The sequence below is a fragment of the Vipera berus genome (assembly GCF_964194415.1).
Source record: "Vipera berus genome assembly, chromosome: 3".
NCBI classification, from domain to species: Eukaryota; Metazoa; Chordata; class Lepidosauria; order Squamata; family Viperidae; genus Vipera; species Vipera berus.
The window spans coordinates 183,440,309-183,452,685 of NC_138204.1; positions in this window are offsets into that span (position 1 = coordinate 183,440,309).

Here is a 12,377-nt window from a genome sequence, read left to right on the forward strand (position 1 = left end):
AAGCAAGGGAGATATGTGTTAAATGTTTGTGAAGCATTTAGATTACCTTGCTAGGCCCCAAACATGGGACAAATCTTATATATATATATATACAATCATTTAAGAAAAAATTAGAGGCTTCACTAAAATGAATGAGAGCAACGAGAGAGAAAACCAAATTTATTATTCTGTATGGCATGAATTCTGTTGACAATAGCTTAATATATTCACAAGCAAAATACTAAAATTTCTTTAGATTTCATAATAAAAAAATAAAGATTGCCAAATATATAGAGAGAGGTCTCAATTACCTCTTATTTCATCATAGGCAAAGTAAACACCCGCAAAGACTTTTATAAAAAAACTAGTTCAAAGCCTGCTAACCCTCTATATATAGAATACAATACATTTCTTTTGACAATATGTGATCCTGCTGAATAACTGAGTAAGCTGTATCCAATCTCAGTAAAGAATTAAGGTAGGTTTAGTTAATAAAAAAGATCATATTTCAAATAATATTTTGTTTTCTGCCTCAGTGGAAATGTTTTTCACCTGCTACTAATTTTCTTCTCAGTTAGTAGAACTGTTATTTGTCTAAAGTGAGAATGAAGAAAGATTTTATGCTTGCTAGTGAAGTCAGATCTGGAATGCATGCAAATTAATGGGCAAATGGTATTGATCAGTCTGTTCAAAACTGTTGAAAATTATGACGGTAATTCAATTATAGCCTCACAATATGACATTGAGCAACCAGAGCTATTTTCATTTGTGCAAAAGAAAAGAAAAGAAAAGAAAAGAAAAGAAAAGAAAAGAAAAGAAAAGAAAAGAAAAGAAAAGAAAAGAAAAGAAAAGAAAAGAAAAGAAAAGAAAGAAAAGAAAAGAAAAGCTCTTTCATTCTCCATATGCTGGAGGTTTACAAACTGATATTCTCCAGTCCAATTCTCTCTCTACCCCACCCCCCCATTTTAATTTATATTTCTGGCTTTTATTTTGGAGAAATATTTTTATAAACTAAGTGCGCTGAATTTAATTTTGAGCAAGTATCACCTGACAAACAATTCAGCACTATGATTTTGCTGTTCTGTCTGTAGCAACTTAAGCTTTTTGAAGTGTTGGCTTCATTCCAGTAAAAGGTTGGCATCTAATTTTATCAAAGATTTGCTTAACAGGAATTTGGCAGAGAGCACAAGCTGCTTTGTTTAGTACTGGTTACTTTATTGTGAAAGGTTCTAACAGTTTTACAGCTATTTTAGGGGGGGGGGAAACCCTCCAGTGTATCAGTGTTAAAAATGTCATTTAGATTTATCCATGTGTAAAAGTAGTTTCAAGAATGAGTTACATTGTGGAGCATATTAATAAATAATTCAGAATTACATTATTCCATTCATGATCACCACACCTCTATTTTCATATATAATCTTTCCATTTTTAGTAGTAGTACTTCTTTTCATTCAGTACCCTGCCATCAAAATGAGCTCAAAGATGGGAGCATCTCTTCTCTTCTTTCAATGGGCCTATCCCAGAATCCATGGAAAATGCTACCCATAAAATTGGGACCCCTTCATGGATTACTGCCTTGTCGTGGCGAAGGGGCTTGCGTAATTCAATGAAGCTATGAGCTATGCCGTGCAGGGCCACCTAAGACGGAAAGGTCATAGCAGAGAGTTCTGACAAAACGTGATCCACTGGAGAAGGAAATGGCAACCCACTCCAGTATCTTTGCCATGAAAACCCTATGGACAGTACCAAAAGGCAAAACGATATGACGCTGGAAGATGAGCCCCTCAGGTCGGAAGGCGTCCAGTATGCTACTGGGGAAGAGCAGAGGGCTAGTACTAGTAGCGCCAGAAAGAATGAAGCGACTGGGCCAAAGCCGAAAGGACGCTCAGCTGTGGATATGTCTGGTGGTGAAAGGAAAGTCCGATGCTGTAAAGATTTTTTCTCCATAGGAACCTGGAATGTAAGATCCATGAATCAAGGAAAGCTGGACGTGGTCAAACAAGAGATGACAAGACTAAACATCGACATCTTAGGTATCAGCGAACTAAAATGGACAGGAATGGGTGAATTTAATTCAGACGACCATCAGGTATACTACTGCGGGCAAGAATCCCTCAGAAGAAATGGAGTAGCCTTCATAGTCAATAAAAAAGTAGGAAAAGCAATACTGGGATACAATCCTCAAAATGACAGAATGATCTCAGTTCGAATCCAAGGCAAACCATTCAATATCACAGTAGTCCAAGTCTATGCCCCAACCACCGGTGCTGAAGAGGATGAAATTGACCGGTTCTATGAAGCCCTACAGCACCTTATAGAACTAACACCCAAAAATGATGTCCTTATCGTCATGGGGGATTGGAATGCTAAAGTAGGAAGCCAAAAGATAACCGGAATAACAGGCAAGTTTGGCCTTGGAGTACAAAATGAAGCAGGGCACAGGCTGATAGAATTTTGTCAAGAGAATACGATGGTCATAGCAAACACTCTTTTCCAACAACCCAAGAGACGGCTTTACACATGGACATCACCAGACGGTCAACACAGAAATCAGATTGACTCTGCAGCCAAAGATGGAGAAGCTCTATACAGTCAGTAAAAACAAGACCAGGAGCTGACTGTGGCTCAGACCATGAGCTTCTTGTTGCAAAGTTTAGGCTTAAATTAAAGAAAGTAGGGAAAAGCGCTAGGCCAGTCAGGTATGAGTTAAATCATATCCCTGTTCAATATACAGTAGAGGTGACAAATAGATTTAAGGAATTAGATCTGATAGACAGAGTGCCTGAAGAACTATGGACAGAGGTTCGCAACATTGTACAACAGGTAGCAACCAAAACCATCCCAAAGAAAAAGAAATGCAAGAAAGCAAAATGGCTGTCTGAGGAAGCTTTGCAAATAGCTGAGGAAAGGAGGGAAGCGAAAGGCAAGGGAGAAAAAGAAAGATATGCCCAATTAATTGCAGAATTCCAAAGAATAGCTAGAAGAGATAAGAATGCCTTCTTAAATGAACAATGCAAAGAAATAGAAGAAACAATAGAATAGGGAGGACCAGAGATCTTTTCAAGAAAATTGGAGAGATGAAAGGAATGTTTCATGCAAAAATGGGCATGATAAAGGACCAAAATGGCAGGGACCTAACAGAGGCAGAAGAGATTAAGAAGAGGTGGCAAAATTACACAGAAGAACTATACAGGAATGAGCTTAACATCCCTGACAATCACAATGAGGTGGTCACTGACCTCGAGCCAGACATCCTAGAATGTGAAGTGAAGTGGGCCTTAGAAAAGCTGAGCAACAACAAAGCTAGTGGAGGTGACAGTATTCCAGCTGAGCTATTCAAAATCTTAAAAGACGATGCAGTAAAAGTGCTACACTCAATTTGCCAGCAAATTTGGAAAACTCAACAGTGGCCACAGGATTGGAAAAGATCAGTTTACATTCCAATTCCAAAGAAAGGCAGTGCCAAAGAATGTTCAAACTATCGCACCATTGCACTCATTTCTCATGCTAGTAAAGTTATGCTTAAAATTCTACAAGCTAGACTCCAGCAGTATGTGGATCGAGAACTACCAGAAGTACAGGCAGGATTTCGAAGAGGCAGAGGAACTAGAGATCAAATTGCTAACATACGCTGGATCATGGAAAAAGCTAGAGAGTTCCAGAAAAACATCTACTTCTGCTTCATTGACTATGCTAAAGCCTTTGATTGTGTGGATCATAACAAACTGTGGCAAGTCCTTAAAGAGATGGGCATACCAGACCATCTTATTTGTCTCTTGAGAAACCTATATGCGGGCCAAGAAGCAACAGTGAGAACTGGACACGGAACCACTGATTGGTTCAAAATTGGGAAAGGAGTCCGGCAAGGCTGTATACTGTCGCCTTGCCTATTTAATTTATATGCAGAGCACATCATGAGAAAGGCAGGGCTAGATGAATCAAAAGTTGGAATTAAGATTGCCGGAAGAAACATCAACAACCTAAGATATGCAGATGATACCACTCTAATGGCAGAAAGTGAAGAGGAACTAAAGAGCCTCTTGTTGCGAGTGAAGAAGGAGAGTGCAAAAGTTGGGTTGAAACTTAACATTAAGAAAACCAAGATCATGGCATCCGGCCCTCTCAATTCCTGGCAAATAGATGGGGAAGAAATGGAGGTAGTGACAGATTTTATTTTCCTGGGCTCCAAGATCACTGCAGATGGGGACTGTAGCCAAGAAATTAAAAGACGCTTGCTCCTGGGGAGGAAAGCCATGGCAAATCTAGACAGCACACTAAAAAGCAGAGACATCACCCTGTCAACAAAAGTGCGTATAGTCAAGGCTATGGTCTTCCCAGTTGCAATGTATGGCAGTGAAAGCTGGACCATAAGAAAGGCTGAGCGCCAAAGAATTGAGGCCTTTGAACTATGGTGCTGGAGAAGACTCCTGCGAGTCCCTTGGACTGCAAGGCGATCAAACCGGTCAGTCCTAGAGGAGATCAACCCTGACTGCTCTTTAGAAGGCCAGATCCTGAAGCTCAAACTCAAATACTTTGGCCACCTAATGAGAAGGAAGGACTCACTGGAGAAGAGCCTAATGCTGGGAAAGATTGAGGGCAAGAGAAGAAGGGGACGACAGAGAATGAGGTGGCTGGATGGAGTCACTGAAGCAGTAGGTGTGAGCTTAAATGGACTCCAGAAGATGGTAGAGGACAGGAAGGCCTGGAGGAACATTGTCCATAGGGTCGCGATGGGTCGGACACGACTTCGCAACTAACAACAACAAAATTGGGATGCTTTCTGAATGAGATTGAATTGTAGCATATAGAAGTGAAATGAAAGAGAAAAGTATCCCAAAGTCCAGAATAATTACACCACTGAACAATAATACTTTATATAAACATGTGATATACTCAAATATTTTAAAAATACAATTCTTTCTCATTTTTCAACAATACAGTTCAACTGGATGCCTATTGCTTACTAATCTTCCCAATTCCGATAATTATGTGAAAATCCATATGTGCATAAAAAAAGCTAATTTCAAATTTAAAAGGCCTTTTCTGCTATAGGAAATAGGTACTGCAGATGATAACAAATGTGGTTCTTCATTGTATCAAATGATCTACTATGGCCTACTATGATCTACTAAGTTTCCAAGGGAATCAAAAGCCGATGAAGAACAATATTTGTAGCTCAACGTTGAAATGAGGAGTCCTTGGTGCTCTCTAAGCTTGGTTGTTTTCTTGCAGTTGGAATTAAAAGCAGAAATGGGAAGCAGAAAAAATCTCAGTGTCAATCCATTTTTTGTTGCTTTCCTCGTCTTAATTTGGATCATAGGCAAATTATTAGGTAAAAATTAGCAAGATAACCAAGTCCTGTTGCCAGACCAGAGAACATAGTAATGTTCTGAACATAGTCCCTGAAGAATAAATTTACATAGCGCTATAAAGACCTTGATTGGAAGAGCCTGGTGAAGATAACAAAACTTGCAAAAGAAAAGATCTACTGAAATCAATGGGACAAAATACTCATACCAGTTGGGGTTCACTAAGTCTTAACTAAGCACGACTAGATCCGGAAACTTGGAGCAACCTTGAACTGGGAGCAGAAACAAGTTCAAACTCTACTTAAAGAACATCCACATACAATTTATGTGATCTTAAATGTGTTAATTTTAAATGTTATGCTACAGAAATTTGGATTTCAGAGTCAGTATCATTGCTTTCTCTATCTTAAGAAAAAATCAGCATCAACCTCATGCAACTTTCAATGTCAGTCCAAACACTTCAGCGTTCTTCCTTGTAAATATCTGACTGACTTGTTTACTTTCTGAACAGCATTTTTCAAAGCTGAACAATGAGAAAAATAGAGAAATCTGTCCCTAGATGCTGCATAAAATTCAAAATAAAATACTTTTGGGCACCTAACTGAGTAACAGATTAGCAGAATAACAGAATAAAAAAGATGGAAAGGACCTTGGAGGTGTTCTAGTCTAATCCCTTGCTCAAGCAAAAGATCCTATACATTTCAGACAAATGACTGTTCAGTCTCCTCTCTGTGGGCGCCCCGGATTTATGGAATCGGCTGCCGGTCGAGCTCCGGATGGCGCCCGACCTTCGCTCCTTCCGACGCGATCTGAAGACGCATTTATTCGAACAAGCCGGCCTGGCCTGATGGGGGTTGGGTTTGGGATTTTATTGTTGTTTTTTAATATATGTATTTACTGTTTTAGTTTGGGCATTGTATTTAATTCTTTTTAACTTTTGTATTTTTGTATTTTTATATATTTGCCCTGTTCACTGCCCTGAGTCCTTCGGGAGAAGGGCGGTATATAAATAAAATTATTATTATTATTATTATTATTATTATTATTATTATTATTATTATTATTATTATTATTATTATTATTATTATTATTATTATTACTCTCCAGTGATAGAGTGCCCACAACTTCTGAAGGCAAACTGTTTCACTAGTTGATTGTTCTCACTTTTAGGAAATTTCTCCTGAGTTCTAGATTGCTTCGCTCCTTGATTAGTTTCCATCCATTATTTCTTGCCTTCTGGTGACTTGGAAAATAGGTTGACCCCCTCCTCTTTGTAGCAACCCTTCTAATATTGGAACATCACTAACGTGTCACCCCTTGTCCTTTTTTCACTAAAAGATTAAACCAATGACTATCTTTTTTGCTGTGGGAGAGGGTCATCTAATTAGATAAAATAGAAAGGTTTTTTGTTTTGCTCAGTTAGCGTGAAGTCACCCCAAATATCCAGCAATCTGAGCACTGAAATGCACCAATAAACTTATGAAAGAAGGTAGCTTACTGACATCAATAATTATAACTAGAACAGAAGACTAACCCAACTTCTTGACTGTAAGCTGCCACTGTTCAAATAATCATAAATAATAATCTATCAGTGAAAAGATCAGTCTCAAATAATAAAACAAACTCTCTAATAATATGAAAGATGATTAGTGAGTTATGAAGGTATAAATGTCATTTCCATTCATCTGCTTTAAAAGGTTGCGGAATTCTCCAGCGAAGGTATGAAGAATAAATAAAATGTTAATTTAGGGAGAAGAGAAGGTGGGAGTCATTCATCTCTGGAATGCACTTTAGAGATCAAGTCATCTGCTGCATTTTATTTATCAATAGCACTTACATATTATGATGACTAGGATTTATTATTAGGTATAAAACATCAAATAAATGTGCTTAAATGCTTTCAAACTGGCAATTTATTTTGAATAACCATGATTATGAATTTATAGTCCTTCCTCTTTTTCAAATTAAGGATATTACTTGGCTATTGTTACCAAGCTGTGAAAGCTGGACCATAAGAAAGGCTGAGTGCCAAAGAATTGAGGCCTTTGAACTATGGTGCTGGAGAAGATTCCTACGAATCCCTTGGACTGCAAGGCGATCAAACCGGTCAGTCCCAGAGGAGATCAACCTTGACTGCTCTTTAGAAGGCCAGATCCTGAAGTTGAAACTCAAATACTTTGGCCACCTAATGAAAAGGAAGGATTCACTGGAGAAGAGCCTAATGCTGGGAAAGATTGAGGGCAAGAGAAGAAGGGGACGACAGAGAATGAGGTGGCTGGGTGGAGTCACTGAAGCAGTAGTTGTGAGCTTAAATGGACTCCAGAAGATGGTAGAGGAGAGGAAGGCCTGGAGGAACATTGTCCATGGGGTTGCGATGGGTTGGACATGACTTCGCAACTAACATTGTTACCAAGTGACAGACCTGCACATAACATGTGAACACATCCTAGATTCTATCAATATAGGGTTTAAAAACAAACAAACAAACATGCAGGCCTCATTCATAAGAGCAATGCAAGTTTTCTCAAAATGCAGCTTCATGAAGATAGCTTCAGAATGCCAATCATTTGGGAGAAACAGACTTGTTTTATAGCTCAAGAAAGATTATAACCCTAACTAGTTGTTAAGGTCCGCAAGAGAACTATTTTTGAAGACGACCCTGCTGTCAGAGGTTAGGTGGGTTTTTTGTTTTGTTTTGTTTTGTTTTGGAATAACGAGCATTTTATTTTATTTTTTGCATTGATCCCAGGCTACATTATGTTATGCTCCCACTGTCTGCTTGGCTGTTAATTGTTAAATGATTTAGGATTTCAGTATTTATATTTACTTTGTTGTTATTTTTAATCTGTTTTAAACATCTTTATATTCTGTTTTTGCTTCTAAAGTTTGTAAGCTACCATGAGTACATGACAGCATAAGGTAAAGGTAAAGGTTCCCCCGCACATGCGTGCTAGTCGTTTCCGACTCTAGGGGCCGGTGCTCATCTCCATTTCAAAGCCAAAGAGCCAGCGCTTGTCCAAGGACGTCTCCGTGGTCATGTGGCCGGCATGACTAGACGCCAAAGGCGCACGGAACGCTGTTACCTTCCCACCGTAGTGGTCCCTATTTTTCTACTTGCATTTTTACGTGCTTTCGAACTGCTAGGTTGGCAGAAGCTGGGACAAGTAACAGGCGCTCACTCTGTTACGCTGTTAAATCAAAGAAACCTATTTTACTTAAACAAGTGCCATTATGATATATGCACTCTGTTCAAAAAATATAATGTTTTACAGGTGCTTTTCTAAATCATGTCACAGTAGGCATGCAGCCTGAGTCTTCAGTCCATTTCAGGCCAATACAGCCTATGTAATAGAGGAATATTCATAACATGGACAGATCCAAACCCAATTAACATATTCTAGAGAAAATAAGAATGCCATTTGTTATTGCATAAAACATTAATATATATGTAAGAATAGAATATTCTGTTATTTATTTTGAATCATAACCAGCTTTTTTATTCAAATAAGGATTCAAAATGTCTATTTTAAAATAAAAAAATAAAACATAAATATAAATTCATATAAAAATTCAGTAATAATGTTCACTATAAATCTATGCTCTTTGAATAGTTTATTCATTTTAATATATACGTATTGATTTATATGTGCTACACATCTCACAACTGTGACTCCTAAGTATTATATGATCCTACTTTAAAAAAAATCCAGATTAGATTGATTATTAGACTAACCCATGTCCTTGGATCTTATGCTCCAGTCGCTGATGAGTATCAGTATGATGTTGACATTAACAGAGTTATTCTGAAGTGCACCAAATGTGGATAATCTGTGTATTTTCTGATGAACAGTTGTAAAAAGTGTCAAAAAAGCAAAAATACTGCAGTTGCACTGAAGGGCATATTGTATGCATTAAATATAAAGTAATCTTTGCAGGTAGAGAACTGAAAATAATTTACTTAACTTTATATAGACTACAGTACTTTTAACCTCTGAGAAGGTCACACTTCCTACTAGTTAAATAAATTGTGGACGGGAAGGAAGTTTTGTTAGAACTTTGATAGGTGGTAGTAAAATTTCACCAGAAAAGGAAGTGTCAATGCTAAGATTGTCGAGGATATCTTCCAGCTAGGACACTAAAACTACACATACTTTGATCATCTAAAAGCAATACTGGAACACTGATAGGTTTGATTTTTAGTAAAAAAAATATTCCTAAACTCCATCTGAGTATGCTATAATATTTATTTATTTGTTTGTTTATCACATTTAGAAACTGGCCATGTCGATTACACAATGACTTTTGTTCATTCTATTCACCCAGCAAGTATTCTGCTCCTTACGTAATTTCAAGTGATGGAGTTTACACTTTAGATACTCTAAATATATTTATTTAATAAATCCACTCAATTAACCTAAATATGTTTTTATTAGTTCCTATCTGATTAACCATTGTCGTAGTGCATGCATGGTAATATGTTAGCAAGGAGGCACTGCAATAACAGTTGCAACGTACAGGGAGTTCTTGGGGTTATGATGGGATCCCTGTCCTTGGGATCTCATATTTCATAACAGAAAAAGTGGTGGGAGCAACTTATCAAAGTGATTTGACTTCACTTGTGGGTAGTTGGCAGGGAAAATTGTGAGTAGTGATCATGTGACCACAGGATGCTACAACTGTTGTAAGTGCAAGTCAGTTGCCAAGTACACAAATTGTGATCATGTGACTAAAGGAATGCTGTGATAACTGGAACTTCATGGACTGGTCGTACCATGTTTCCCCGAAAATAAGACTCAGTCTTATATATTTTTTTGCCTCCCAAAGAGGCACTAGGTCTTTTGAGGGGATGTCTTATTTTGCAGGTGGAGGTGTGGGGAAGGGGGTCAGTTGCAGGTGGGGTGGGGTGGAATAGGCTCGCTGAAGGACCAGGTTGGAAGGTGGGAGCCATGGCATGGTACTACTCTCGCCCCATCACCTGCCTCACCTCACCCCAAGGAGACGGCATTGGCAGCAGGCAGAGGTGGGGGGAGGGACAGAAACTATGGAGTTTTGCATGGTACCAATGAGGTAGAAGATACTGTTATCGCACCAAAGCCATTTAATCCAAGGTGACTAATGATTGTGGTTTCAGCTTTTACATTGTCCCTTGACTAGAAAGGGTATAATTCAGGGATTGCTCCCCTTTTCCTTCAGCACAGCCCAAGCTCCCCGCTCTTCTTTCCAATTCTGCCTCAAAGCTTCAGCGATTCAATTCTCTCCCCGCCTTCCCAGCCTGTAAGCCTAACTCCACCTCCTTCCTTCAACTACCACCTCCTCATTTACCTATTTTCACCCATGAGGGTCAGGCTTTCTTTCTCGTTGTTTGCTCTTCTCCCGGACTGTTTTCGTGCAGAGGGTCTACAAATGTAACTTTGAGGCAGCAGCTGGGTGAGTTTCAATTGCCAGGAAGGAGGCCATTCTTGGCACACTTTGTGTGTTCCAGCCTTTCCATTGGGATCCCGCGAGACCTCGACAGGCCCACTCCCCATCCACTTCCTCATGTTGCTTTCTATTTACTGGTAATACTGAATGGACTCCAATGGAAAGGCTGGAACGCCACAAAGTGTGCCAAGAACAACCTCCTGTCCTAGCACGGCTTCATGAGAGCAGGAGGAGCAGTTGGCACCACCTGCACCTGGCAAGCGCAGGCAGCTAGCAGTGCTGCCTGGCACTACAGGAGGAATGGGGAGTGGGCCCGCCAAGGTCTTGCAGGATTTGTCACCCCCAGGCCAACCCCCATTCCCATTTCTGGTGGGCAGGATGCAAGGAAGATGAAGCATGGGCAGCCCCAGACCAGACTGCCAGTGAAAGCTGTGAATGGCATAGATTTGGCAGGCTCTTGTTGCTACTGCTGCTACTGCCAAGAAGCAAGTCTGACTCCTCCTTCAACCTGCTAAACCTCACTTGGACAGAACTTCAGCACCCAGCATAGACCAGGCTGAAGAGGAGCCGTCCATAAGCCAATCACCAAACTGGGCGGAGGCCTGAAATAAGCAAAAAACCAATGGGCGGTACTCCCCTCTCCATTCAGAGTGGGGCATATTCTGCTGCTGAGAAAGTAAACAAGCAAAACTTTTGCGGTACAGCAAACTCACAGCATTGAGATGCCACTCCTGGTGATTGAAACTCACCCAGCTGCTGCCTCAAAGTCACGTTTGTAGGCCCTCTGCAAGAAAACAGTCCTGGAGAAGAACAAGCAACAAGAAAGCAAGCCTGCCCCTTGTGGGTGGAAATAGGTAAATGAGGAGGTGGTAGTCGAAGGAAAGGGGTAGGGTTACGTTTGCATGCTGGGAAGGCAGGAAGAGAACTGAATCACTGAGGCTTTGAGGCAGAATTTGAAAGAAGCGCAGGAAGGTTTGGCCGTGCTGAAGGAAAAGGGGAGCAATCCCCAAATTAGACCTTTTCTAGTCAAGGGACAGTGTAACAGTATCTTCTACCTCATTGGTACCATGCAAAACTCTGTAGATTCTGAACCTTCTCCCCAGCTGGGTTTCCTCACGTCCCACATGAGCAATGTCAAGCTAGCCATGCCCACCCCCCATGGGCAACCACAATATAGGGCTTACTTTTGGGATAGGGCTTATATTAGACCCAACCCCAAAAATCAAGCTAGGTCTTATTTTTGGGGTAGGTCTTATTTTGGGGAAAACATGGTAAGTACCATATGTTCTTTCATAACTTTGAATGGTCACAGAATGAGTGGTTGTAACCTTTTTTAAAGTTTTCCTACTTAAGTGTTTTAACATTATAAATTGCAATCTTGTTTTTACACATAGCTAATATGATTTTAAAGGTAATACTGTATATATAAAAAATGGTTTAAATACTCAAGGTAACCTAATCTATTAAAATGCTTTATTCAGTACTGCAAAATGTTCAGTACTTGACTCCATTAATTTGAAATTAATCGAAGTACACTGTTAAAGCTTTTATATAAAAATTACTTAAGGAGAAAATGAATATACTAATATGCTTATCTAGCAAAAATAAATAAAATCAGACCATATTTCCCATAATAATTATTGCTTGTAGAACATGTATTGTTTTATA